Genomic DNA, 27,528 nt, shown 5'->3' on the forward strand with positions numbered 1-27,528 from the left:
TTTTAAAAAAAAAAACAACCACTCTATTTTTTATAAGTTAAAAAATGACAAATTGGGGTGGGGGAATGTGGGCTATGGCTTAGCCACCCCTGAATTAGATCAATAGGTTGGATGGTGGCTACAGCACAAGTGGTACAAGTCTCATACCGAAGCTGATCGAACACAGGTTAGAGTGCACAGCCGTGCCTACAGAGCAGCAGTGACGGCAGTGAAGAAAGTTGACTTCTCTGGCACCTTTGTATCCTCAAGCAGCTGCCCAGCAGGGCTATTCTGAGTGCTTACAGGACCAGTGCAGGTCAGGATTATCAGAACACAGAGACAGGTATGCAAGGCACACATTGTACACCCCCACAACTCATTTTATCCTCATAACAACCTTGTGAAGTGGGATAGGCTGAGAGAATGTGGCTAGCCCAAAGTCAGCCAATGAGCTTCAAGGTTCAGATGGGCTCTGAACCTGGGTCTCCTTACTCCTACTCCAATAATAACCACTAACCTTATTTTTATTATTGTAAGTTATTTTAAACTGTTTTTATTGTTGTGTTTTATTGTTGCAACGTGCCCTGGGACCTAGTTATACACTCACGGACTCCATTCACAAGACCCTTTCAGCATGTTAAGATGTAAGATGAATCCATCCAGTTTCAGGTGAAACACTCTTTCAAAAGTGTCCCTATGAGCTCAGGTTGTGTGTGACTATGTACACAGTACTGACTGGGGATTTCAGGCAAGACCCCTGAGGTCTCTGCCCACTGAGTGTCATTTGATATCCTCATCACAGTTTTCCTACAAGAGGATGATCTTTGTAAAGGAAAATGTGTGCTGCAGACTTGATAACAAATCACAACATTTTTCCCCAGACTGTCACACCTACAGGTACGGCACTTGGTTTCTCTACAAAATTACTGTACCCTTGATGACTGGCAGCTGAATGTGTGGACAGGCTACACTGAAAGGCATCATGTTTGAAGTGATTCAAACAATTTATCTGCAGAACTGAATCTGTGGTGGTCCTTTTGCACATTGAAGTCATCGCTGTTCATAGACTCCCTCCAAATGTAGAGAAGGAAATGGGGCTATGCCCCCAAGACTGCTGTGCCCCACTGGCCTTGCACCCTAGAGCTGGAGGTCTGAAAAGATGCACCTGGGTACATAAAAGATGGGTGTCTATGGATGTGCCAAACAATTGCAAATCCTGATGACACAGGGTTCCCTGTGGACACCTATGCACATACAACCGTATGCACCCAGGTGGCCCTTTCCAGGCCTTCAGTTCTACATGCAAAGTTCAGTGGGTATGGTCTCATTCCCCTCTCTATGCATTTCCTCTATATGTGGAGGGGAGTTGCGAAAAGGGTTTTGGTATTGCAGTAAACACATGAACACAGAAGTCCAAAGTTGCAGTGCACCAGCTGAATCCAGGAACATGCTGCCATCACAAAAGCTTGTTTCATCTGCCCCATTATCCTTCTGATGTTCTCCCTGCATTGAAAAAGGTACTATGGAACCAGGCTTCCAAACGCTTAGACAATAAAATTCAGAATTCTGTGCATCTTTATTGATCAATGTTTATTGATGTTTCCCAAGGAAGACACACCATTAATGGGTGTGATTTGCTATTACTCAAAGAAGGTCCACTTGTTCCCACTACATACCATGGATCTACTGATCACATTCTGCCTTCATTGCATTTCAGTCTCATTTATTCCATTTTCCTCCAAGTTGTTCAGAAGAGTATCCTTTTGTCTCAAGCTTAGATTTCTTCTTCTGTGCCTCAGCTAAAAAGTCAGCAACAGATTTATCAGAATTGTGAATGCAAATATCAGAACTTTGCTCTGGGGGAATCTAAGGGATTCTCCGGTCTACTCTTATTAGGCAAAACAGTGATGTTGGAGAATGAGTTTGGCTTTGAGGTACGTGCTCATATTGCACTGACATCACGGTCCAAGGCATGAGAGGGTATGGGTAAGGAGCTACCTGACTAATACCACCCAGCTCAGCAATGCCTACATCATGCTGGCCACATGACCTGGAAAACTGTCTGTGGACAAATGACAGCTCCCTCGGCCTGAAGTGAGATGAGCACCGCACCCATTAGTTGCCCTTGACTGGACTTAACGGTCCAGGGGTCTTTACCTTTACCTTACTCTGAGTGGCAGCTGTTCTCCAGGGTTTCAAACAGGGACATTCCCAGCCCTACCTGAATATGCTGGGGATTGAACCTGGGACCTTCTTCTGCATGCTTGGCAGATGTTCTGCCACTGAGCTACAGTCCTTCCCCAGCCATTCAAGAGTTCTTTGGTTTCTCTTTCTTTCTGTCCTCTCGCCATAATTAATCCAACCCCCCACCGAGAACACCTCAAAATCCACCTTTTCCTTTGAGCCTTTTGCTCACTCCTCAGCCAAAACAGCCTCAGTACATGTAACTGCTTTGTGACTCCCACTGCTGAAATTAAGATTATAAGCTTCTCAAGGGCAGAACCTGCTTGCTGTTAATCTGAAAAGCACTTTGTACACTGACGGCATAATAATCACAACAGTTACAACAGCAATAATATATAAAGGTCTAAGCTCTACCTCTGCTTTTGCCGATTGCAAAACCAATGCAATTTGTGATCTTGCCACCTTCTCTGCAGCTCTGGCTATTGCGTCAGACCTTGCCTCTTTTGCTGTTTCCGTCTTTGGCCCTGTACTGGCTTCTGATGCCTTCAGCTTGACTGCTGGTAATTTGGCCTTGGCTTCAGCTGCTTCTTCTGCTTCTCTTTGGGGTACATTTGTGCTTTCTTTCCCACGTGACATTTCTCAGCCTTTCCCCTTTGTTGCTGCTGTTCCTGCTTCCGTGTCGGCTCTTGATTGCTTTGTTGTGTAGCTATAAACACACACACACACAGTGCTTATCAGAATCTGAGAGTCTCGGACTGGCATTTGTCACTCTGAACCTCTAGCAAAATATGTCACCACCCCTAATTGTAAAGATTGCCAGGTTGAGGCATCCAAGAAGGCCTTCCTAAAGTCCTTTGCCTGGGGGCTGGAAAAATCAACATTCCCTGATGGCATGTGGGACAGCTAAATCCCTTCCCTCTCATCACATCTGAGAAAACAACTGTGAACAAAGGTTCCTATGCCCCTGCCATGGAACCATGTATTCAGGCTGCTGTGGGTTCATCAGCAATGGAATAGATATGCATTGCAGGTAATGCTTTAATACCACTGGCGGCGCTGTGAAAACAGGATGCTGGACTGGATGGGCCTTTGGCCTGATCCAGCAGGCTCATCTTACATTCTTATGGCAAATAAGATGTTTCTGGACTCCCAACTCCCACCAGCCCAATCAGCATGGCCAGTGGTGAGGGATGATGGGAGTTTCAGCCTCTGGACCCCAGGATAGGGAGGGCAGGACAAGTCAATCTTCAAATGACCATGGGTTATATCCAATGTTAGCCCTACTTTGAGTAGATCCATGAAAGGTCACACACACAACTAACTTGGTTCATTCATTATAGTGGGTCTTCTTTGAGTAGACCTTAGTTGGATACAAACCCAAGAGCTATTTTCCCCCAAGTCCCTAGGCTGGCTTCCATCACACCTCAGAATCGATATCAAGTTTGCAATACTTTGTTTTTTCACCTCTGATCCCCTTGTATCTCCTTCCTCCACCTATTCTCACATCTTTGATTCTACTTGGACTTCTTTTGTTACTCTTTGGCTGTCTTTCCGTACAGGTCTCTTGTACAATGTTGCCAGCTGCCACTGCCAGTTGTTGTATTTTAGGTTCATGCTCTTGGATTGCTAAAACACAGGCTACCCTGACTATGTCTATCAAGTAATGGTCTGAGGACACCACCACCCTGGCTACATTTGAACACATTTCTTATGGACATCAGTTTTGTGGGGATAACTATTTGGACATTTGGAGGGCTTACATTAACATATATGTTTAACAGAAGACGGATGCACTGATGGTTGTTGTATCATTAATGTGAGCTGCTGTCACTGGTATTATTATTATTTTCTATCATTTCTTATTTCCTATTTATAATTCCTTTATTTTTCCTTCCCCTCTTTGTTAAATTTGCATATAAAAAAGTAAGTTGAAATGTTCTTAAATAAAAACCGACCGCAGTGCTGTCAAACTTCCAATGTGCATGCACTCTGAAAGCCTGCATGATGAACAGGGCTGGATACCCATGGCTCAGATGCACTCAAAGAGCAACACGGAGATTCTTGTTCTTTCTGCATTATGAAATGGTGATGACATAAACAGTCAGCAAGGAGAACTACAGAAGAGAACTATGTCAATGCAAAGGGAGCCATGCTGGAAGGAGGAAGAGATAGTGCTGGGTGCTTGTCATATAAAAGTGAGGAGCAGAGCCGCTGAGCAGGGGGAGAGAACAGCAGGAGAGAGAGGGGCAAAGTGGCTGGAGTATTTAAATTCTGCAATTCCATGTATGCAGAATTTTGCAGGGGGGTTGCTGTCTGGTATAAGAACTGGGTATCTGGGAAGGATAGGCTTCACTGTTTAACAGCAAGATGTGACAGTAAAACAAGCAGCCTTGTAGCCCCATCCTGGCAGATGAAAGCCACCGCTTTGCTGAAACTAACTAGGTCCAGCTCAGGTCAGTGCCTGGATGGGTGACCACAGAGGAACCACTTTGATGCAAATGGTTGCATGGCAGAGGAGAGGTAGGCTATAAATGCCATGAAATAAATAAATGAGTGTTTAATTGTAAGTAAATCCCACTGGTTAGTATTAAATGTTTTATTCAGAGCAGACCACTGTAATTAATGGGCCCAACTTAGTCCAAGTAAAATCTAGCCGAATGCCACTCACTGAGTTCAGTGAAACATGTACCTCACAAGGGACACACAGGATTTCAGCCTTTGGCCCCAGTCTAGCAAAAGTTATCGGCGACACAATGCCCTTTCCTGGGCACCTTTTCTTGGGAATAAGTTCAGCTGAACTCTGTGATACTTGCTTACTCCCAATTACAAATACGTAGGTTTCAGCTGCAGAGCTCATTGACACCAGTGGCTTGAGCTGTTCACACAGAGCCCAGTCCTGTGCACATTTACTCAAAAGTAAGCCCCACTGTATTCAAGGGGGCTTACTTCCACAAACTGTACCTTTCCGTCTATAGGAAGCCGCCATGTATAGGTCGCCCCCTATTCAGGGGCCTCAAAATTTAGAAAATGGGGAGATTAAGCTTTGGGGGAGGATTATCACTCACCCGCCAGAACGCAGCACACAACCGCTCACATCGCTTACAACTGCCACTTCCAATCTCCGGCTCGCGCTTCATTCCGGCCGGTGAGCAATTTTCGGCATTCCCACCCCACAACAATCAAGCAGCTAATCGCTGCTTACAGTCTCGGCCTCGCACCAAAAAAAACATTCACCTGTCTACCCTCAGCACTACTGGTGTATAAGACGACCCTAAATTTTGAACCTCATTTTTGGGTCAAAAAAGCTCGTCTTATACACGGAAAAATATGGCATGTGTGCATAGAGCTGCAGCCTTCATCACAGCCAACTTTTGCTGGGTTGGGGAATTTATAGAGTGCATTTTTAAGTGTGCAAAGCATACTGCATCACAGTGGTATCTCAGGTTAAGTACTTAATTCGTTCCGGAGGTCCGTACTTAACCTGAAACTGTTCTTAACCTGAAGCACCACTTTAGCTAATGGGGCCTCCTGCTGCCACCGCGCCGCCGGAGCCCGATTTCTGTTCTTATCCTGAAGCAAAGTTCTTAACCTGAAGCACTATTTCTGGGTTAGCAGAGTCTGTAACCTGAAGCGTATGTAACCCGAGGTACCACTGTATATAGGGCATCTCCATCAACCATACAACTCTGAAAGGAATGCTGATGATGATGAAGATGAAGTAATAATAATAATAATAATAATAATAATAATAATAATAATAAATTCCCCTTTCCCTTGTAGCTCCTCTGCCCTAAATTCTAACTATAAGGTGTAGTGATAGACACCAACTTGGGTTGGCTTTGATAGAGGGTCAGGCAAATTCATGGGAAATAAGGCTATTGATGGCTACTAGAAATAATGATTACATTCTACCTCTACTCTCAGAGCTAGCCTCTGATTGCCAGTTGCTGGGAACCACAAATGGGGAGAGGGCTGTTGCATGCTGGTCCCATGGCCATCAAGTTGGCCTCTATGAGAACAGGATGTTGGACTGAATGGCCCATCGACCTGATCCAGCAGAGTTCTTCTTATGTTGGGGAACTGTCCAGAGCGGACAGGTGACTTACAGGTGAGGAAGGTAATCCCATCAAGGATCTCGACCTTATATCTCACTTTTTCTTGTACGGTACAGTTCAAGGAAGCTAACAAACAAGCCATAAGCGATAAGAAAATTATAGATTTCAAGCAAGCGGTACATCAATTAAAAACACCAAATTAAAAACTCCAGAAAAGCCGCAGGATTGCGTATCAGTTATGGCAAGGGTAAGGAAACACCCCAAAACCTTCCTGAGGCTAAGCCACCTCATAGGGTTGTTGTGATGATAAGGGGGGGGGGCAGGAAAGGTATGTAGGCCACCATGAGTCCCTTGGAGGAAAGGGGGTATAAAGGTAAAGGTAAAGGTACCCCTGCCCGTACGGGCCAGTCTTGACAGACTCTGGGGTTGTGCGCCCATCTCACTCAAGAGGCCAGGGGCCAGCGCTGTCCGGAGACACTTCCGGGTCACGTGGCCAGCGTGACATCGCTGCTCTGGGGAGCCAGAGCCGCACACGGAAACGCCGTTTACCTTCCCGCTAGAAAGCGGTCCCTATTTATCTACTTGCACCCGGAGGTGCTTTCGAACTGCTAGGTTGGCAGGCGCTGGGACCGAGCAGCGGGAGCGCACCCCGCCGCAGGGATTCGAACCGCCGACCTTTCGATCGGCAAGTCCTAGGCGCTGAGGCTTTAACCCACAGCGCCACCTGCGTCCCTAAAGGGGGTATAGAAATGTAATAAAAGGGGGAAATGTAAGTTCTTAATACTGCAGGGCCAACACAGAGGGCAAATATTTCAAGTGTTTCACACAGCATATGGCTATTTGCTGTGGAAGAATCCTAACAACTGTGGTAGCCTTGAGAGTGAAATCTAAGCATATCTATCTATCTATCTATCTGCCTACTAACCTACCTGATTCAAAGCCCCTGCAATGTAAATAATTACACACACACACACACACACCGTCCTGCAGAAAACAAAGGACAAGTTGCTCACTTTTGATGTGTAACTGCTGTTTAACGTTCTACCTGCCTATCTGGTTCATTAAATAGTAACCCTGTAGTTCTGCTGACAAGAACCCCCAGTGAGTTACCCTGAAGACTGGTCATGCTCAGTGACCAAGGAACAACGAGCTGCCTTTTCAGGCTGCAAAACTGCTGTCCTTTGGTAACACATGTACATTGGCAAGTCACTCATGCCTGCCTGAAGGCAGCCCTCGCAGCCCAGCCGCAGCCAGGCTTCCCTGCCTCTCCTGCCCCCACTTCAAGCACAATGTCTCTCAACAGGGAGAATATGAGCCCATTACAAGTCTGCTGTGTTACTGCAACAAGCCCCGGAAAATGTCTATTTCTCTCTCTCTCACCTAGGCATGTGAACAAGGTTCCCGTCTTTTGAAATTGCTTATGAAATATCACATTGTCAGGGGTTCAGAAGGAGAGACACAGGAGGGGGAGCAAATGGAGAGTGAGGAGGAGGAGTACGAGGGGGGCGCAGGCAGTGACAGTGGCCAGAGTTATTCCACAAGCCTCTCTAGTGAATCGGAGGACTCACAGAAGGGAGCGCCGGTGGCCAGAGCAAGGGAGATTCCAGGGGAGAAACCTCAAGAGGGAGGGGCCAGCGGGGAGTCCCTGAGCAGCAGCTGGAGATCAGGACCAGCGTCTCCACCAGAGCGCAGTGGGGAGGGGGAGTCCCAGGAGTCGGGACCAGTGTCCTCACCACCAGAGGGAGGAGAGGAGTCAGGTTTGGCAACACCCACATCAGGAAGCGGGGAAACGGTCAGAAGGAAAGTCACCGGCTGGGCGCGCGCGCCAAGTTCAAATGTACAGGAGCGCGGCACAGCGGGGAGCCCGGGAAGGGAGCCAGGTCCTAAAGCCCGCCGGAGGGAGGGGCAAGACTCAGGAGGCTCAGCGTCAGAGGAGTCCAGGAAGGAGGGAACCCCAGAGGGCAGAAGGACCCAGCGCAGGAAAGAGCAGCGCAAGAGGTGGAGCCGGGCTAGAATCTTAAACTGGTGTGGGTGGAGCAGTGAGTCAGAGGGGACTTAGCCGGTCTAGCGTTAAGACGTGGGTCTGCGCGCCCAGAGCTTGGAAATGGAAACTAAACTTCAATAAAGACTTTTGTATATAATATCCACTGGGCGTTGGTCCTCTGTGAGCTGGGACCTAGCGGCAGTCCTGACACACATTAATTCGGCATTTGGTGCCCTCATCAAAGCAAGCATACATTGACTGAGACTCTGCAACCATGGGATTGCAATGTCCTGGGCAGTATTATTTTCAAAATATATCTTTTTCTAAAACTCCCCCCCATAATAAGAAATCCTGCTGCCGTAGTTTCACTTTCCATCCCCTTTTCAGATACACATATATCGTATGTTTGTAGTAAAATTTTATAAACCAAAATGTGTTATGGGCTACATGGCTGAAATTCGTGCTGCAAAACACACGTCAAAGTTCTTGAAAATAGTTGCAAAAGCTTATGAAAGAGCATCAAAATTATGAAAGGGAAGCAACGTGCAAAGCGGGATCGGCGTAACACACACACACACACACACATATTAAAACAGAGCAAAATGACCTCACAAATTACATCACTACACTCACTTGCACGCATGGTGACCCAGGTGTGGACATACAGGAAAAGAGAGTGCTATATAAACAGACATCGCACCATGAGGAAGGAAAGTGTCTACTTGTAGTAACTTAATTGGTCTGGAAATCCTCAAAAGTGGTTCCTGTGCTTGGAAGATAGACCAATTGCCTGTTCTGGATAGGGTTGCATTCCCTCTAAAGGAGCATGTATGTAGTTTAGAGCTACCTGGACGCATCTTTGTTGTTAGAGGTCCAAGAGACCTCTGTGGCTTGGAGTGCCTTTTACCAGCTTTGCCTGGTGTGCCAGCCACAGCTGTATCTAGAAACCCTGCCCACTATAGTCCATTCATTGGTAATGGGTTACTGCGATGTGCTCTATCTATGTAAGGCTGCAGATGGGGCAGATGGCTGACAGCACCCAACACCTCTGCTAAAACATCTGCACTGGCTACTCCTATGAACAGGTTCAAGGTTCTTGTGTTAATATATAAATCCTTGAGCAAGTTTGGTCTAGGATACCTTGACGACCACCTGAGCCCTTATATCACTGCTCAGGCACCAAGATCGTATGGAGGACCACTGTTAGTTGTCCCCTGAATTTCAAAGGCCCAGCTGTCTTCAACTAGAAGCTGGGTATGTAGTGTGCTTGTCTCATGCAGTGGGACATTCTTCCAGCAGAGATTTGGCCTTTGACTTTCAGGTACTTCTTGAAGGCCTTTTTGTGCCAAAATGTTTAAAATGTTCTTGAGTTGCCAGTGGTTTGCACGATGATTTTGTAACGTTTTTGTGGTGTTTTACATTTCATAGTACTTGATGTTTTCTATGAGTTGGCAGTGTATAAATATATGCATAAATAAAATTTCCTGTGCAACCTTCATGCTCCTTCATGTTGCTTCAGGTTTCAGTGGAATGATTGTCCAAAAAAATGGGTGTGCAGAATAGCTCTCAGATCCTGGATGCTGGGTGATAGGGGAATCCATGTAACCCATGGATCTCTGTTGCAGCACATTCTATGTTCTCAGAGGCTTTAAAATGTTTCTCTGATAAATCGTGTATGTTGCTGCATCAAACAGTTGTGAGCCTTGGTCTTTGCTCATGCAAACTGTACGCTTGCTGAAATCAATGGGACCTAAAACTGCTTATTGTTGAATCATACCCATAGTCATTAAGCTTGGGTCATTAAGCAGCACCTCTGGGTATTCTCTAGAGAGAGAAAAAGTCTGGCCACTCACTGGAATATCACTCAATTGCTTCTCTGGACCTCTGCCTGATTATTATCACTTCAGAATAGCCTTAAGAAGTTCTCATACTTTTCAGAACCCTTGAAAAGCCAAGGTAATAATTGACAGCAAGGAGGGCAAACGTTCAATTCATCAGAAGCCCATAATAATAATTGACCTTCTTTACATGAACACTTTTATTTATCTGCCAAGGACAACCATGAATTTTGCATGATTCTGTGCTTAGTGCCAAACATGGGCAAACGTGGGAAATCCAGTCTGGGATAAATGGAGAAAGAACTGGACACAGATAAGGGAGGTGCGGGTTCAAATCCCCAGGAAATTCCCTGGGTGACCTTGGGTGGTTCTAAGTAATGGCAGAGTGCTTCAGACCTAGGGGCCAGATGCAATTCTCCAGATATCTCTATCTGGCCTTTGAGACTATCCCCCAGGCCAAGCCCCCCTCTCCAGTCCACACCCCTCATTGGCATTGCTTCACACCCTCCTTGAGGGTTTTTGCCTGATAGTTCTCCTTGAAATCAGATAATGTGTCTTGCTTGCTTGGGTGGCAGATAGGGGAAAAGGAATGAGTGTATGTAGAAACTAGCCTGCTGTAAAAAAGGTAACATTTATATTATTTGCTCTATAATTTTGCCACTTATGGAAAACTGGGATTAAAATTTGTGGAAGGAAGGAAGCGTAAGAATATCTCTTATTCCATTGGATTTCCTTCTCCAGGGTAAAATCATCATCAACATCAACTGCTCTTGACTGGGATTAAAATAATGTGACGTTTCCTTCTTGCATTCCCTGCACTGCTCATGGTTCTGGTGCCAAATTCAGCCAACAGGAAAGATTTAATCCATGAAAATTCATTAGACACAGTGCAGGCAAATGATCAGAGAGCAACAAATGAAACACACAACCAAGTCCAGCAAACAAAAACATGGGAGAAATCTCTGAAACAATTGTCTGCTCAATGCTCTTCTCCCTTCTTTTAACTAAAATATATTAGGTCATCCATTGCTTTCTTCTTAAAAAATCCCCCGACCCAGTCATACTGAGGAGGAGACACCACAGATAATCTTCGTCAGCAGCACATAGTACCCATATCCCATCTCCATCTATCTGCTAAATGCTATTACTGTATCTGATGCTATATTCTTTCAGTCTTTTCTTCATTCACACTGCAAGCTGTCCCACTTGTCTTGGTGGGCGGTGTTACATAACAATTTTGCTTCCTCAACTTCCAAAATGAAAATTATTTTTTAAATAAGAATATAGCTACAAGAAATTAGTGTGAACATATCTGCTTCAATTCGACCCTCCCCACCAATGGATAGAGTGTTGGGTTTTGGATTTTGGAGACCTGAGTTCAAATCCTATCCCTGCCATAGGCTTGGGAACAATAGCGATCTACCTCACAGGATTGTTTTGAATGAGGAATAATAAATAAAAAAGGTTTGTAAAGTGCTGTCATGCTGTAAGTGCAAAAGAAGTGATAATATTAATAAAGCCTGTGGTTTATAATGTCCCAGTGTCAAGCTTAAATCCCACCTTCTTCCCACCCCGCCACCCCTCTCGAAACAGTGAAGAGGAGCACAAAGAATCAAATTGTAGATTATCTTCAGGTTATTACTGGGCTGTGAGCTTTCTTGTCAGACTACCAGCAGAGGCAAAAGCTTTCTGAATCAGGCCCTTATCATTTAAACCATATTACAATTCAACATGAAAAATGACTCGCTCCAGATTGCATAGAATAAAGCATCTTGAGATGCAATAGAAGCACCCAATTTTCAATAAAGATATTAAACCTAAGCCTCAGAAAAAAGGAGGGGGGAATAATTACATCATTTTTTGCTTTGAGTTTTAATGTTAAATGTGTCAATTTATAAAGCTAGGTGAACATCCACAATTCATAAGCAGACTGCAGCTAATTAGATCCCCTTTGATCCTTTATTTTTGCCCGGGAGCTTATTTAACAACTTTTCACAAAACCCAAGGTTTTGATGCACCCACAAATGGACTGGTAGAGAGCTCAGCAGGGAGTGATTCACACACACACACACACACACACACACACACACACACACATTCCCGCACCTCTCCTGAAGTAGGTGCCCATCTTTTCTGAAAGCATATGGTACTATTAATGATGAGGATGCTTCCTAGATGTGAATCATTCCTATTTAAGATATTTGGATGGAAGGCTGTATAGAATGGCAAAGCATTCTAATTATTTGTGCTAGGAATGATATTTTTCTCCTCCCTATGAATGCAACTCTTTAGAAAGAGAACCTCTTCTTTTTTTAAAAAAAAAGGGGGTGTAGCAAAAGAAGTGATAACTAATTCTGGGTCAGTTCACACAACCTATATTTAAGGTTTCAGACATGGGCTGCCTAGACAAGTTGCCTTTTACCAGGTAAGACTATTTGCTGATCCAGGCCAGTATGGTCTACTCTACTCTGACTGGCAGCAACTCTCAGGCAGAGGATATCTTTCCCTTCACCTGCTACCTTTACACTTTTCAGCTAAAGAAGCCAGGGATCGAAACTGAGACCTTCTTTTATGTAAAGCAGCAACAGACTTCAGTCTTTTTCAGACCTGAGACCCACCATACAGCACACACTCATTTCATTTCTTCATTTTTAATTGGTTGCATCTACCCAGGGATGGGGAACCTATTTCAGCCTGAGGCTTAGAACTTGCCCAGCCTTCCAGGGGCCTCGTTCTAATGCTGGGTGAGGCAATGTGGGCAGGCAAAAATACCCCCCTTTCCCCTCCAAAAATGAAAGTGTGTGTGTGTGTGTGTGTGTGTGTATGCCCATTGCCACAAACACAAGTTAAGTTATTATTTGTACAAGTTATGAGGTTCACCTTCCATGCCTGGAGCATACACAAATCTTCACGATGTTCTGATGAAGGTGAAAGCTAGTAAAAATCACCTGACCAAAATGTTGGGCAGTAAATTGGGAGAAAGCCCACCAATGGGGAGAGAGCCTGGGGCAGCACAAGGCAGGTCACCAAAATAGGAAAACTGGCACTTAGCCCAGAGAGGAGAAGAGGCGTAAACTGTATTTACTCTTGGGTACCTTATCAGATAGGGACACGGGTGGTGCTGTGCGTTAAAACAGAGCCCAGGACTTGCCGATCAGAAGGTCAGCGGTTCAAATCCCTGTGATGGGGTGAGTTCCCGTTGCTCAGTACCTGCTCCTGCCAACCTAGCAGTTCAAAAGCACGTCAAAGTGCAAGTAGATAAATAGGTACCGCTCCGGCGGGAAGGTAAACGGCGTTTCCGTGCGCTGCTCTGGTTCGCCAGAAGCGACTAAGTCATGCTGGCCACATGACCCAGATGCTGTATGCCGACTCCCTCGGCCAATAAAGCAAGATAAGCGCCGCAACCCCAGAGTCGGTCATGACTGGACCTAATGGTCCCTTTACCTTATCAGACAGATTTCATTAAAAGCCAGGGAGTGGGGTGGTTAGGCAGGGGTCTCTGCAAACTGCCTTGATTTCCTCATTGAACTTGACGGGCCTTACTTCTATTCTGAGCGGGCGTGTTAGGGGTTTGTGCTGCCAAGGGGGTTTGATCTATCCATGGAGAAATGCTACCCTTGAGCAGAGGCCTTTAGCAGCCTGTTTAGGCACAGGTCAAAGACACACATGCTGAGGCTACTGACGTTTGCTAGATGCTAAGTGCTCCCTGCTGCTCTGATTGTACTTAGGGTACTTATGTAGCCTCCCACGTCCGCCACTGTTGTTTTTTCAACGATGGTAGGAGGAAACCTTGGCAAACAACAGCAAGGTTAAAGCTTAGCTCGACAGCAGTGTCCCATCATCTTGTGCAATTCTTCCTTTCTTTCTTTTTTGGTCTCCTTTGATGTTTTCAATTAAGTTATTGGTTGCGGGCAGCGCTTTTTAGCTCTGGAGGCTGCAGAGCATGTGTCCTCATAGCAAAGAATGGAGGCAGAGGAAAGTGAGCTGGAGTTGCCGGTAGCAATGCCCCTTTGAAAGACTCAGAGGCCCGGTCAGAAGTGGAGCCGATGCTGAGGAACCTGGGATGTGGGATGAGAGCTCCCCTCAGCACCTCATTACTCACAGCCTGCTGAGAGTTACTCCTCACTGGTGTGTCCAGCTGCAACGTCATAGGAGGGAATGTGGATGGGAGGAAACTGAAGAGGCGAGGGAGACAGCGAATGCCTTGCACCCCAGAAGTAAATCCCACTGAATTCAATCAGACCTACTTCCTAGTAAGCATGCACAGGATGGCAGCAGTGGTAAAGGGGGCAATGGCAGGTGGGCCCTTAATGAAATTGCTAAGCCTCACAGTATGAATCTCCCTCTCTATTTAAGCTAACCTCCAGTCCCTCCTGCAGCCTTCTAAAAACAGTAGCTAAGGAGGGTGAAGAGGTGTATAAAATGATGCACAGTATGGAGAAAGTGGATAGGGAGAAGAAGGTTTTTTCTGTCTCATAATACTAGAACTTGGGGACATCCAATGGAGCTCAACCTTGGAAGATCCAGAAAGCACTTGTTCACCCAACAAATAGTTAAACTATAGGATTCAAGATGGAGTGATGGCCACCAACTTGGATGGGTTTAAATGAAGAGGATTAGACAAATTCACAGAGGATGGAGCTACCAAGGGTTACTAGCTATAATGGCCAGAGGCATAACTAGGCTCTCTTGCACCCTTGGAAGAAGTATTGGCACCCTCATCTCTTGCGCCCTTGGCAAGGAGCTGCATCGCCCTTTCCCCATCCCTTGCACCCTTGGAAAGGAGATGTTGGCCACCCAGAGCAGCGGAGGAGCAGCCCGGGGAGTGTGCGGATGAGTGGGTGGGTGGGTGGGCTCCTAGTCACTCTGAGCCAGAGTGGAGATATGCAACTTTTGTGCCTCCTGGGCTTGTGCCCTTGGCAGGAGAAAGCCTGGCCAACCCCCAGGTACGCCCTTCATAACAGCTATGTTCTACCTGTACTGCTGAAGGCAGTGTGCCTCTGAACACTGGTTGCTGGGAAGCACTTGTAAAGTGGGGCGAGTGCTGTTCAGGTTGTGCTTGGGGGCTTCCCATGAGCATCTAGTTGGTCATGGTGAGAACAGGATCCAGCATGACTCTGCTTATATTCTCATGGGTGGCAAAAAAAGGTAATGGTGGTGGGTACTCTTTGCCTGTAATTCAAGCAGCCAAAGGCAGCGGTCCTAGGTGTACTGTATACATAAACTTGTCGTACAACAACCCTGTAAGGGTAAGCCAATATCAATACTGCAGATGAGGATGAGATGCTAAGGCCACCTAGTGAGAGCAGAGCAGAGGAACAATTCAAACCAGGTGGCTTATTGCTTAATACATTGTTAAGAGGTCCCTTAGCCATTACTCTACACCCATTTGCTAGGATAATGACTATGTTTCCAAGACATAATAAAATTATTATTATTATTCTACGCAACTCTTAGAAGATATCTGAAGGCAGCCCTGTTTTTAATGTTTGACGTTTTACTAAGTTTTTATATGTGTTGTAATCTGCCCAGAGTGGCTGGGGAAACTCAGCCAGATGGGTGTGGTATTATTATTATTATTATTACAACACAATTCTTAAATCATAAGTAGAGATCTAAGCCTTTCATTATCCTGTTCCTATAGATTTTTACACATCTCTTGTTCACAAACTGTGTCAGCCTTCTAGCATGAAGAACTTTGAAAACTGAACACCTTACTCAAAGTTCTAATCCACAGCATCTTTCATTTTTGAAATTATGATTTGTCAGTCCCAGTTCCATATCTAAATTGCACCAGCTTCTGTGAAACATTTGTCCCAATGGCCTTCCTTACCTTTGCTCAGATGGTCTCCTGGCCAGTTATTTTTTCTTGTTTAATCTTCTTCCTTCTCTCCTCCTCCTCAACGTTAAACCATTCCTCACTGGAACTGAAGGGGGGGAGAAATGAGTAAGCAAAAAAAAAAAAAAAAAAAAGGAAAGGAAAGGCATTAGGAGGAGGTTCTAAGAGATTTTTTGCCTCTTTTATCCAGTGCTTTAGATCACAATATTAATTATTTAGAAGAAACCACTTGTCCTTTGCCTGATAACAAATGTAATGTATTAACAAAATCAATACTGTGTATCAGTGGCGTACTGCTTTGTATTTTACAGTATCACTCTGCTACCCTCGGGGCAGCAGGATACAAGTGATATTAACCTTGCATCCTTGTGATTATATGGATTCTCCTTCCAGACACTGCTGAAAAAAATCACAAAGCAATTTGTGACAGAAGTAAAAGGCTTAGTAACATTCCCAACATTTTCCTCCATAGTGAAGTATCCATGAAGAACGCAGAGGATTTAAAACAACCATGAAGATTTTGCATTGAAACGTAGCCAGATGTCCCAGCCACAAAATCTTGCTTTTACCGCAGCACTTGGAAGAAACTTAAGTCACTTTTGCCTGGTATAGAGTAACTTTATTATTATTTTATTTAAAAGCCTTGTGAAAAACAGTTCTCTAAAGTACCAATTTTTACATATAACAAAACCCAAACTAGGCTTGTAAAAACCACCTGCATATTACAGTGAGCAACAAGAGTTAGGCAGTGATGGTGGTACATTTTACCAGTCATCCAAGTGGGTCTCTCCATAACCTGCTATGTGTCTGTGGGAGATGCATCTATGCTCTCCTGACTGGGTGCATATTATAAAACTATGCCATGGACCACATTTGTCCTCTGGTCACTTTCAGCTGATATGTCATTTTTTCAGCCAAAGCAAATGGCCAGTCCTGTTCATACCAGGAACCTCACCGTTGCAAGTCTTGTAGTCAGCAGGAAAAGCACATCCTCATCTGGACTTTTAATAATACTGTAAAAGTAAAACTACAGCTGCCTGACTTGCTATATCTCCCACTCCAGATGTTTTGCACCATAAGACACGGCCACAACATTGGAAAGAGCATCCTCCCCCACTAAACACTAAACTCCAACTCTGAGGTTTTGTGTTTTGTTTTATTCAAATGATCTTCCAGCATCTGTAACTCTGGCCAAATAAAGGCAACACTGCCTTGGAAATTGTGGGGAGGGAAGTATGGAAGAAAGGGGATATATAAATTTTATAAACAAAGCAACAGCATAATAGAAAGCACCTGCTGCATGTTCTACGTGACATCCTGTTTCCGCTTAAAATTTTATCTGCACCCATTTCTGATGTGAGGAAGTCAGTCCCCATTGAAACCGTTGCAGGGTTGATTAATTGTGGTTTCACGTAGCACACCCAGCGAGTGGCCAGTGTTAAAGGCAGAGGAGCTTATAGGCCGATGCATATTTATATTTATTACATTGTGGGACCAGGCATGCTTCTACACAATAGACATAGCACTCGGCACTCTTTGTCCATTGCATCCCGTCTTCAAATCTTGCACAGTGTCGGGAGCTTTACTCTTCATGCTGGCATAGCCTCCCATTGCATTCTAGCATTTCCTGCAGTTGGGAACATGGACTGTTGTTTCTTGTGACGAGGGAGCACCAAAGATGCAGGGAATTTGTTAAAAAATTGACACCCCACAAGAGAATGTCCTACTATCCCTCCAGAGCAGATCTGGAGGCAGGACATGCTTGGGGGAGAGGGGGGGCGCAGTTCCACTGCGCTCACAGAAGTTGTTCTGTGAATGCAGTGATACAACCCTTAGGTCAGACTGCCCTTCAAATCGAGGATGCCTTCAAACAGGGCGCTGTCCTCTGTAAAGCGGGACACATGGCCACCTTATTGCTTGCCTCTATCTCTGAGTTCAGCAGGAGAGGGCGCAACTTATGGACAGGCTTCACTCATTTCACTACTTGTTTGCTTAGATAGGGTGAACAGGCAGGCAGCAACAGGAAAGAGCAAAGTGGAGGAAGAGGAGTAGAGGGAACCAGGGGCTCCAAATATTGGCAGTGGGTCCCTGACTGTGGCCTGGGACTCAAACAGCAGGTGCGCCACAATGCTGATGCCTGGTGCTGACTCTGGCAGTGAAGACAAATGCATGTTTCTAGAGAAATCTCGGTTAAGATCAACCTCCCCTTATGCTTTCTTCTTTCCCTTGGCCAGTCTTCCTTTCAGTTACAGAGGCAGGGGAAAACATCAGTGACTCATAAACGTCCGTCAGAAAGATAATTCAATAAAGTAAATTGGACAACAATAATGGCAGCCGCGCAAGCACTTTGTCTCTGGCTCTTCAGTGTCTGTTGAGGAATGGGCTGGAGTGAGAAAGGGTGTCCGTCTGCTTCAGTTCAAAGAAGGCAGAGCACTGAACCTGAAGCTGAAATTTGCAGCCGCAGAGATGGGGACATCAAATGCCGAAGCAATCTGCATGTCCTAGGCAAATCTCCAAGTAAACACTGTGCCATTTAAAGCACTCACCAGGGACGCACAGGCGCTCTGGCACACGGCCACTCAGCAAAATGAGGCGGAACAATTAACAGTGTGTGCTCCTGGTTGTACAGCTCTTGACACCCAAATACCTGGAAGCACTTAAGTGCGAAATCCACCTCATTGCCCCTCTTGGGGAAAGACAAGCTTCTTCTGCCAATTTTTCTGATTGGGAAGTAGAGTATCAGCCCTACAACTGGGGCCGAAACACCAGATTTGGGTGGACTCGGGCCAGAGAGAAAAGAAAAATTCCCCTTGACAGTCTCAGTGAGTTAATTTTGTTATCATATTTGTGTTGCTGCCATATATGGGGTTGGGAAGAAATTGTCCCTAACTCAGAGTGTCATGTAAGTACTGTTTTTCTCCCTCCTCTGCACCATGAGTGGCTCTAGCCTGAGTCACTGAGATCTCAGTGGGCAGTCTTAAAAGGCCATCAGTCTTAGTATACAAGCATCTGTATACTGTTAGGGGAACAGTACTAGCCTTTCTTACTGTTCCCTTTGTTGTAAGGCTTACAGTGATATCAGAAGTTTGTAGGGAAAGATGTAAGGCTATTTAACGTGGTAGGTATCACTAACAACAGCAAGGGTTTTAAGCAATGAGGACTTTTCATCGCTTCTGCTACTTATGGACTAACTCTGTTTTGTTGCAAGCAGCACCTGTAGCAGACACCTGTGTTGCAATTTACTGAATTTTGATTACTCTGATTTTCATTTTGCTTTGACAATATTTGAACTTTATGCAGGCTGTTTTGGGGGCAGAGCTCAAATAGCTAAAACGCAGCATATGAAAAAACTTTAACTAAGAGAGCTACAGGAATGGATCCTTAGCAAGAGACTTTTGGCATTATTCCCCCCCCCCCCAACTTACTAGATTTTCCAGGGAACAGGTAAATGGTTGGCATTTTGATGCCAACAATGTTACGTGGATACTGAGAGCCAGTGTTACGCAGTGGTCAGGGTGTTGGATTAGGACCAACCAGGGAGACCAGGGTTCAAATCCCTCCTCAGCCATGAAGCTCATCAGATTGACCTCTGCATAAATCCAGGATGCTGGACTGAATGGGCCATTGGTCTGATCTGGCAGGCTCTTCTCATGGCCTTGGGCCAGCCCCTGTCTCTCAGCTTAACCTACTTCATAGGGTTGTTGTGGGGTTTAAGTGAGGAGAGGGAGAATCATATACACCACCTTGAGCTCCTTGGAGAAAAGGTCAAATATAAATGCAATAAATAAATGGAAAGCTTGTGTGGATGAGCAGCACTGATCTCACAATATGCACCTGTCTGGAAGTACCCTACCAAAGATATATAACATAAATCCACCAGAACTCGAGAACCTGCATTTACCCACTTTCCTTACACACCAAGCTAAAGGAAAGGCAACACACCTGAAAAGAGCAATCACTGGTAATCTACCTGAAGGGTGTGCATTGTTTTTCAAGGGTGCCCATTGTCTTTGCAAGAGACTCTTCCTGACAGATACCTTTGTCAAGGGGAATCAGAGAGGGTGGGGTGGGGTGGGAAGAGGAACAACTAAGCGAAGACACAGGCTTGGACTGCAGCCGCAGTATCCCTCTTGCTCAGCCAATGCAGCCAAAGTGGTTAGCTCTGGGATGGCTTGGGACTTCATGGCTGCCATAATAACCATGGGGCTGTCCCAACATGTCATCAGCTTGACAAATGCTATATAGCTGTGCAAAATGAGGTTTCTGTGCCTTCTACCAAAAGCAATGTTATCTTGCCTCTTCATCTCAGAAAGCAAGTAGCTTGCTTCCAGGGATCCTTCTAATTTATATCCTGAAAAGCAACACCAAACTGAACCAAATGAACTGCTCCAAGCAACCAATGATACATACACACATACACAGCCCACCCTCCCTGATTATATTTTTGCACTTCTAGACGGAGAATAAAAAGGAGGAAAGCAAACAAGTCATGGAGGGATTTTCTGTTTCTCTAGTCAAACACGGTAAGAGAGCGGTTCAAAAGAGGCTAATTAAATTCCAAAATCCCTGAGCAAATTCATTAATAATGATTTTGAAATAAGCAGTTAACCAAGGAAGCTTTCAAGGTGGGGAATGATTGATATGGGGGGAACGAGAGGGTGGGTGGGAGAGAGAGAGAGAGAAGTGGGGAGTAAGGAGAGGAAATCTCCATAATATGTGGGATAAAATACACAAGAGACTTTTCCTGGATCTGCCTGTGAGCTGTGCCTATGCAAGAGCTTGTAAAGATGGGGAACACACACAAAATGCCAGAATCAATACAGCCTAGAAGAGACAACATCCAACCACTATCATAAAAAGCAAAAACTGAATCCAAGATTTGACACCAATCTAAATGGCCATGCTAAGGTCTTACGCAGCTATAATGTTTTCATTAACCATGGTTAATCTAGCTATTGAAACCATGGTTAAGTATTTGTTACAAGTATGAAACTACAGTTTAAAGTGGATGGGAAAATGATGGTTTGTATCCTCCATGTATGGATAAGCGGTACATTTGCACTGAGGTTAGGTCACTTATCTGCTGGAAAGCTGCTGAAGAAGGACTTGTTGATGTCGCCCAATATACACTCTCTGAGAGCAGAGTTCAGAACATCACACTAAGTTGTGCTTTAGTAGTACCTATATATGTTATATCTGCATGCAACGCTGAATAAACTGTGAGCAACTTGTGACCTGTAGCTCTCAGACTAATTTCCTGGGGGTGGGGTGGGGGACAAGGAGGGGAAGAGGATTAAAAAAAAAGTTACTTTTGAAGCCAGGTGTCCTGGTTTCTTAGGATTTGTATACATAATTTTTCTCTCTCCATCACTACACGAATTTTTTTAGGATAAAGGAGTGAAATCTAGAAAGAGAAGGCAGGCAGGGGTGGGGGTTGCCAGTTTGATTGGCCGTGACTAGCTGCAATTAAAACTATAATTTATTGTCCTGGACTATGGGTATAATTTCAATGCAGAGAATTAAGGTTTTTCTGCTGAGATGGAAATAAAGATTAATTTTTAATTTCCTTTCTCACTGCACATTTAAGAGCAATAGACTCCACAGAAAACTACAGGTCAAAATAGTTTTATGGGAGGGATGACAGTGTTCTGTTGGCGAATAATTTAATGCTCCTGCTGCCTTTTTAATATTTGACTGCAGCTCCCTCATGTGAGACGGAGGCAGTGGATGCTCTGTGCGAGAGTGGGTGCAATGCAGCAGCTAGGTCAACCTGACTTTGACGAGAGAGAGAGAGAGAGAGAGAGAGAGAGAGAGAGAGAGAGAGATTCGTTCTTCAGCACCTAGGCAAGTGCTAATGCTCCCTGTCATGGTGGAACTTAGTGGAGGCTAGACCATTGGGGTCTCAGCCTGCCCACATCAGCCACCTGCCCCACCTGCCTGCCCTCTATCCTACAACCAGTCCAGAGGGTGGCACAGCCTGTCAGCTTCCTCCTCCTTAAGTCTTAGAGTGCCCTCAGACAGTCGCCATTTTCCAGGAAGGATTCAAGCACATACTAGAACCTTAGGCTTAGGCAGTTAAAGTGGATTTTCCGGCTGGATGAAAAGCTCTCTGCCTTAGATGTTTAATTTGCACTGTTCTTGAAACTATTTTTAGATGTTTTTATGGTATCTGTATCAGCAATGTCACAAACTCATGTTCCTAGGTTGCACACTGATCTGGCTAAAACAGAACAAGAGGAAGATTCCTGCATGACGCACAGTATTTTGCTAGACCCCTCACTGCCCCGAAGAAAGTCTGTGTAAGTGTTTGAGGCAGGGAACCAGTAATGCAAGGCACATTAAAGCAGGTACTAATTGTTTCTGCTCCTTTGAACCGGAGGTGGTGGGCTTCTCTGGAAGGGAGGATTTTTATATAGATTCAGAAAGGGTTACGGCAGAGCCTTTAAAAAACTGTTTTCAAGATCACTGGCTTCAGTCTCTGGTAACCAACCACAAGGTTTAAGCATTGCCTGAGTGCAAAGCATGGCGTGGATCTCCGGAAATGGCGTTTAGATGTTTGTCTTATCTAAACGAGCTCAGGGCTGAGTAAACTGCTCAGAAGAGAGTGAGTAACCCTGACAAAGCAACCACCTTCTTATCACAGCCTCGAAGAGAACTGAACAGAATCAGGCATCAGAGACTTATCTTCCATATGATGTTAAAAAAAAAACCCAGGCCTGTCATACTGATTAGCACCAACTAATTATTTCTGAGGCCCCCCTCTGCATCATTTTTCCGAGTACGCAGCTCAAACCGGCCACATCCTGAGCTATTTGGGCACAGTGTCATTTGCCCAATGGTATTGTTTTGTACGTCTGGGAAAGCACACAACCAATCTTGGAAAAATTACTTTGCAACAACTGGAACAAGTAACAGGTTCTGGAACATTTGCTGAATTTCTGGATCACTCTGACTTCTGGTTTCAATGCAATGAACAAATCACCTAGTGCTCTCTGGGCCAATCCCCACTCTGTATGACTCTGTCTATATATTATAATCATCAACTTTTTATTTTATTTTATTTTTATTATTCATTTCATTTCTATACTGCTTTATATTTTTAAGAAAAAAATCTCAAAGTGTTTAGCAACACATTAAAACACCAAATAAAACAATCCAGAATGAAACATTATTGTCTATCCTGAATTGCGTGCACTTCAAGCGTTTCACACATTAGGCTTAAACTGATTTTGTGCCCAACTCCTCCTATTTATGCCAATGCCACCTATCTGTGCATGGGGGGGGGGGGAGCGCAGGCATTTGCGATGCAAACGAGCATTCTGACCCGTGAAAGGTTTCTATTTTCCTTGCAAAGCCAGCTGAAGCAAGATCCCTCACGAATGCTCATGTGCAAAACTGGCCCTTTGGTGTGCTGAGATGCTCCAGACCTTAGGTGCACAGCCAGTCCTACAAAGCAAGGATACAAAACTCCTTCAAGCAAACACTGGATATCATCCATTGCAGGTCAATGCCTCATGAAAGTCCCACCTCCTAAATCATGGGTGGCTAACCTGTTAGGCTCCAGCTCCTATCAAGCCCAGCCAATATGGTCTATGGCCTGGTAGGATGGGACTTGGAACTCAACAACAGGTTGGCCGCCTCTGTCCTAATGCTTCTGTTGCACTAAGTGGATAAGAAACTAGGGACAACTTTGCCAGGTCAGATGTCCATCAAGCCCAGCATCCCACTTCCCATAGTAGGGATACTATCAGGAAGTCTTTGAGCAGAGCATGAAGGTAATAAATAGCTGTCCTTCACTGTTGTTCCCCACCTTCCCACCTGCAATGGGAATTCAGTATCACGCTGCCTCTGTTCATGGAGATTCCATATAGCCGTCATGGTCATCGCCAGACCTATCTTCTGCAAATTTCCCTAACCATCTAGTGACCACCATCACACCTTGTGGCCGTGAACTCCACACATTAGTATTGGGCTGTGTGAAGAGCTCAACTCTTCAGTCCGCCCTGAATATTCTGCCACTTAAGTTTCTTGAGGAGCTGTTTGTCACTGAAAAGCTATAGCCTGTTCTGTACCTTGAAGCCTGCTCCAGCAGACCTCTAGTGCAAAAAAAAGCAGAAACCCTCGCATCGCAACAGGTCACTCTGGCCTGATTCACACACATAACAGAATGCAGCACAATGGTATAACCCCAATAGAGCTGGTGCTTGCTGTATTTCATTTGGCTTAAGGAGATAAGTGCTTTACTAATTAGAGGGTACCATAGTTATGCGCTGTGCACTGATTAGAAATAAGTTCTATCCTACCCTGGAGAACCTGCAGTCCAAATTCTGACATATCTTGATAAGGGATGTTAAAGCCCTTCTAGAAGAGAAGATGGACATGGCAATGTGATCTCACGGTCATTCTCCTAAATCTTGCAAGTTTTATTTATTTATTTTTTCTTATTAAGAGTCCTACTCCTCAGGACCTTCTCTAAGAGCTAAGCAACATGATCCACAGAATCACATGGTGCAACTCTTGCTATGGTGTGCTAGTTCAGCCTATACTGGTGTATGATTAGGTTTGACTGCTCCCCACCCCTACCCCGACACATATTCATTTTCTGGCTTTAGAAACCAAGCACACCCAGGAAGAAGAAAGGTTATGGCTTAGCTCAGGCACTGTACAACCTGTGATCCATCCATTCTTCCTGAGAGTCCTCCAGTTTGGCCTTGACAACCCACCACCACCTGGTTTGCATGCAGCAGAACCAGGGGGTTTGATGAGCCCACTGGTAGGCTTTTGATTTAGATACCCATTATGGTTAGCTTGGTTCAACATCTCCAAATTATGACCCAAACGTCTTTGCATCACATTCAGGCAGTTTTACTAGGAAGTGCTAACTCTTTTTTTTAAAATCTATCTTGTTAAACCAACAATACAATCCAACCAATACAATCCAACCAGCTAAACAGAATAGTACATTAGCTTCGGAAGCTGATTTTTCCAGCAACCACACCTTCATTTGGAATCTTTCATGCCATCTTTGGAACCCAAACACCCACCCTATCCTTTAGATATCAAATTATAAACAATTATTTTGAGGTCCAAATATTCCCTGCTTGTGCTTCAAGCCACAATTCACAACCTGCAGGTTTGGATCCTTACATTCACATATGAAATAACATGGGAAAGGGTAGGCAATGTTAAATCCAAATCAGCTCAGTGTTACTTCCTGGCTGTCCACCCCTCTCTCTCATCTTCCACTTTGCTTCTTTTCTGAAGTACCTTTTGGACTGGTCAGCATCTCTTATGTCCACATCCAGCATTGTGGAGCTCCTCCAATATATGCTGCCAGGATATAATATTATACCATAAAGGGAACCTTTGCACCTTGTTCAAATAGCTCTTGTCATTTGCATATGAAAATCTTCCCTTCTAAGAATGTAAATAATAATTGAGAAGGCGAAAAAGAAGAAGGCAGGTTGGGTGGAGGGGAGGTTGTGTTGAGAGGGAAAGAGAAATGAAAATTTTGTTTGCAAAAATTCTGGACTGAATTAACAACAGATGATGTTTACACAGAAGCTTAGCCAAAGGAGCTGTGCACAGCTCAGCACCTTCAGCACACAAACTTCCCAATGATCAAGCAGCTCCTCTGCATTGTTAAAAGTGCCTGTAGGACAAGAATCAGAGAGAGGGACCCACAGCCAGCAAATAAATTCCTAATACTGGAGCCCATTTTCCACTTGGAATGCTTGGCAGTCGACAGAGGCTGCTATGGGTCACAAAACTCCTACCAACTCACATCCATACGAGTTTTATTCTGATCAGATGAGACTGCAGGAGCATAAAGGGCAAGTGTCTGGCCTTTGTGAGCTGGTCAGATATTTGCCTCTTGAGGAGAATTCAAACAGAACTGGCCCAAGTGGTCATTTCAAGGCCACATAACTTTATGTGGCAAGCTGCCAGTTCAGACCCTCCAAGTGTCCCTATTTTCCAAGGACAGTCCCAAATTTACAGAAGCCGTCTCTGTTTCAGATTTGATACTGGAATGTCCTACTTTTCCTTAAGATGTCCCTATTTTCATCGGGAGAAATGTTGGAGGCTATGCCAGCTAAGAACCAGAAAAGAGCCATCAAGTAGTGAACTCTATGGTTGGCCTGCTAAGGGAAGTTATCCTCATGATACACAGTATTTTCAACCATGAATGTTGTTGGCCCTGCATAACAACACCAGAGCTGTGTGGCACGAGAAGGAATCAAGGGGGGGGGGGCACAGAATGCAAAATGTTAATGTGGGAACAAGGCTCTATGTGGAACTTTAATTTGAGGTTGGGACAGAGAATTTTGCACAGATTGGAACTTCTCACTGAAATGAGAGCAAAGACAGGTTTCATAGGAGAGTACTTTGCTTTTAAATATGTATTTTTCCCCCTTCCAATACAGCAGAGCAACAAGGTGGGGAAACCCAGCTCAGATATGAAAGATAAATTCTTTAAAAAAAACAGCAACAGACATCCACAAAAGATACGGGTGGGGGAAAGAAAACAGAGATCTGATTAAAGCTCATGAATCAGCACGGCACCAGAAGACACTATCTCTAAACCGGAGGCCCTTTCCTTTCCCCTGCATCGTTTTCTCCCCGTTTCTACAGCAACAACACCCCCTTTCCCCTCCAACTCTACCCACCCTCATGCCCATGTCCAGATTGAGGTTGATAATGGGGAGCACTTACACTTAGGGTTTGCAGGATGAAGGCCTCAGTTCATTTGATTAGAAAAACTGTTGCTTCATCACTTTTGGGCTCAAGGCTCTTCCCCGTTTCTTTGTCAGTTTTCTTCACCTGCCTATTTCTGGTTTGGGGGTGGAGGGTTCCCTTGGTTCTTGCTGTTTGTGGAAGAAGGTAAATTAGAAATGAAAAGGTTCCTTGAGATAAGAGGGCAGAGAGCTTATCAAGTTTGATGTTTGGCCTGCCAAGTACACTTCTAGAACATTCTTGCCACTGGCTTTATGACATCAGTGGCTGGCTCCACCCAATTGAATTTGTAGCTTGCCCTTACAAAAAAAATCTTATAATTAACCCCCTGCTCTTCTCAGAACACACCTGCTGAAATTAATGAAGCTTAAGTTAGATACATCTGTTAACTTCATTGGGCCTACTTTGTATAGGACTAGTATTGGATATAACCTGTCGATTTTTCTTTTGGGTCTGGGTTGCACTTGTGAAGAAGTGAGCAGGCGAATCTGGGAGCTTTTGAAAGCAAAGGAAAACAAGCTGCGAAGTAAAAGGCTGTATTCTGTATCTCCTCCCCTGCAATCATATTTCAAGATAATATCTTTTTCAACATTACTTAAAATACAGCAGTTAGATATGTTCAACCAATCAACATAAAAAGCTCAAAAAGCCCCTTCTTATGTAGGCATGGATGTGGGTCTCCTTAAACCCCATCTGCTTTATTTTATTTGTAACAATCCCTTTATAAACTCGATAGTTTCTCGAGACAGATGAATGCCAATAAGTGAATTTTTTTTTGGTGTAAGCTTTTCTCTCTGTGCGTTCTTACCACCTTTTTGACCTCTCATACTACTTCACAACACTCCAGAACTGTGTATTTTACAATAGCTTCGCTTTCTCCACCCTCTGATTTATGTTTACTGTATGTTGTCATAG

The 27,528-nt window shown here is 44.7% G+C and overlaps 1 long non-coding RNA gene across 1 annotated transcript; it reads right to left on the reverse strand.

Annotated features, from left to right (window-relative positions):
- Positions 1-1,554: 1,554 nt before the first annotated feature.
- On the reverse strand, positions 1,555-27,528 carry LOC310839037. Its single transcript, XR_014561295.1, has 5 exons — positions 27,514-27,528; positions 26,593-27,168; positions 15,874-15,967; positions 2,578-2,869; positions 1,555-1,778 (listed from the first exon to the last, which is right to left on the reverse strand). It is a non-coding gene; the product is annotated as an uncharacterized lncRNA (long non-coding RNA).

Source organism: Podarcis gaigeae, assembly GCF_964106915.1.
Source record: "Podarcis gaigeae genome assembly, chromosome: 2".
NCBI classification, from domain to species: domain Eukaryota; kingdom Metazoa; phylum Chordata; class Lepidosauria; order Squamata; family Lacertidae; genus Podarcis; species Podarcis gaigeae.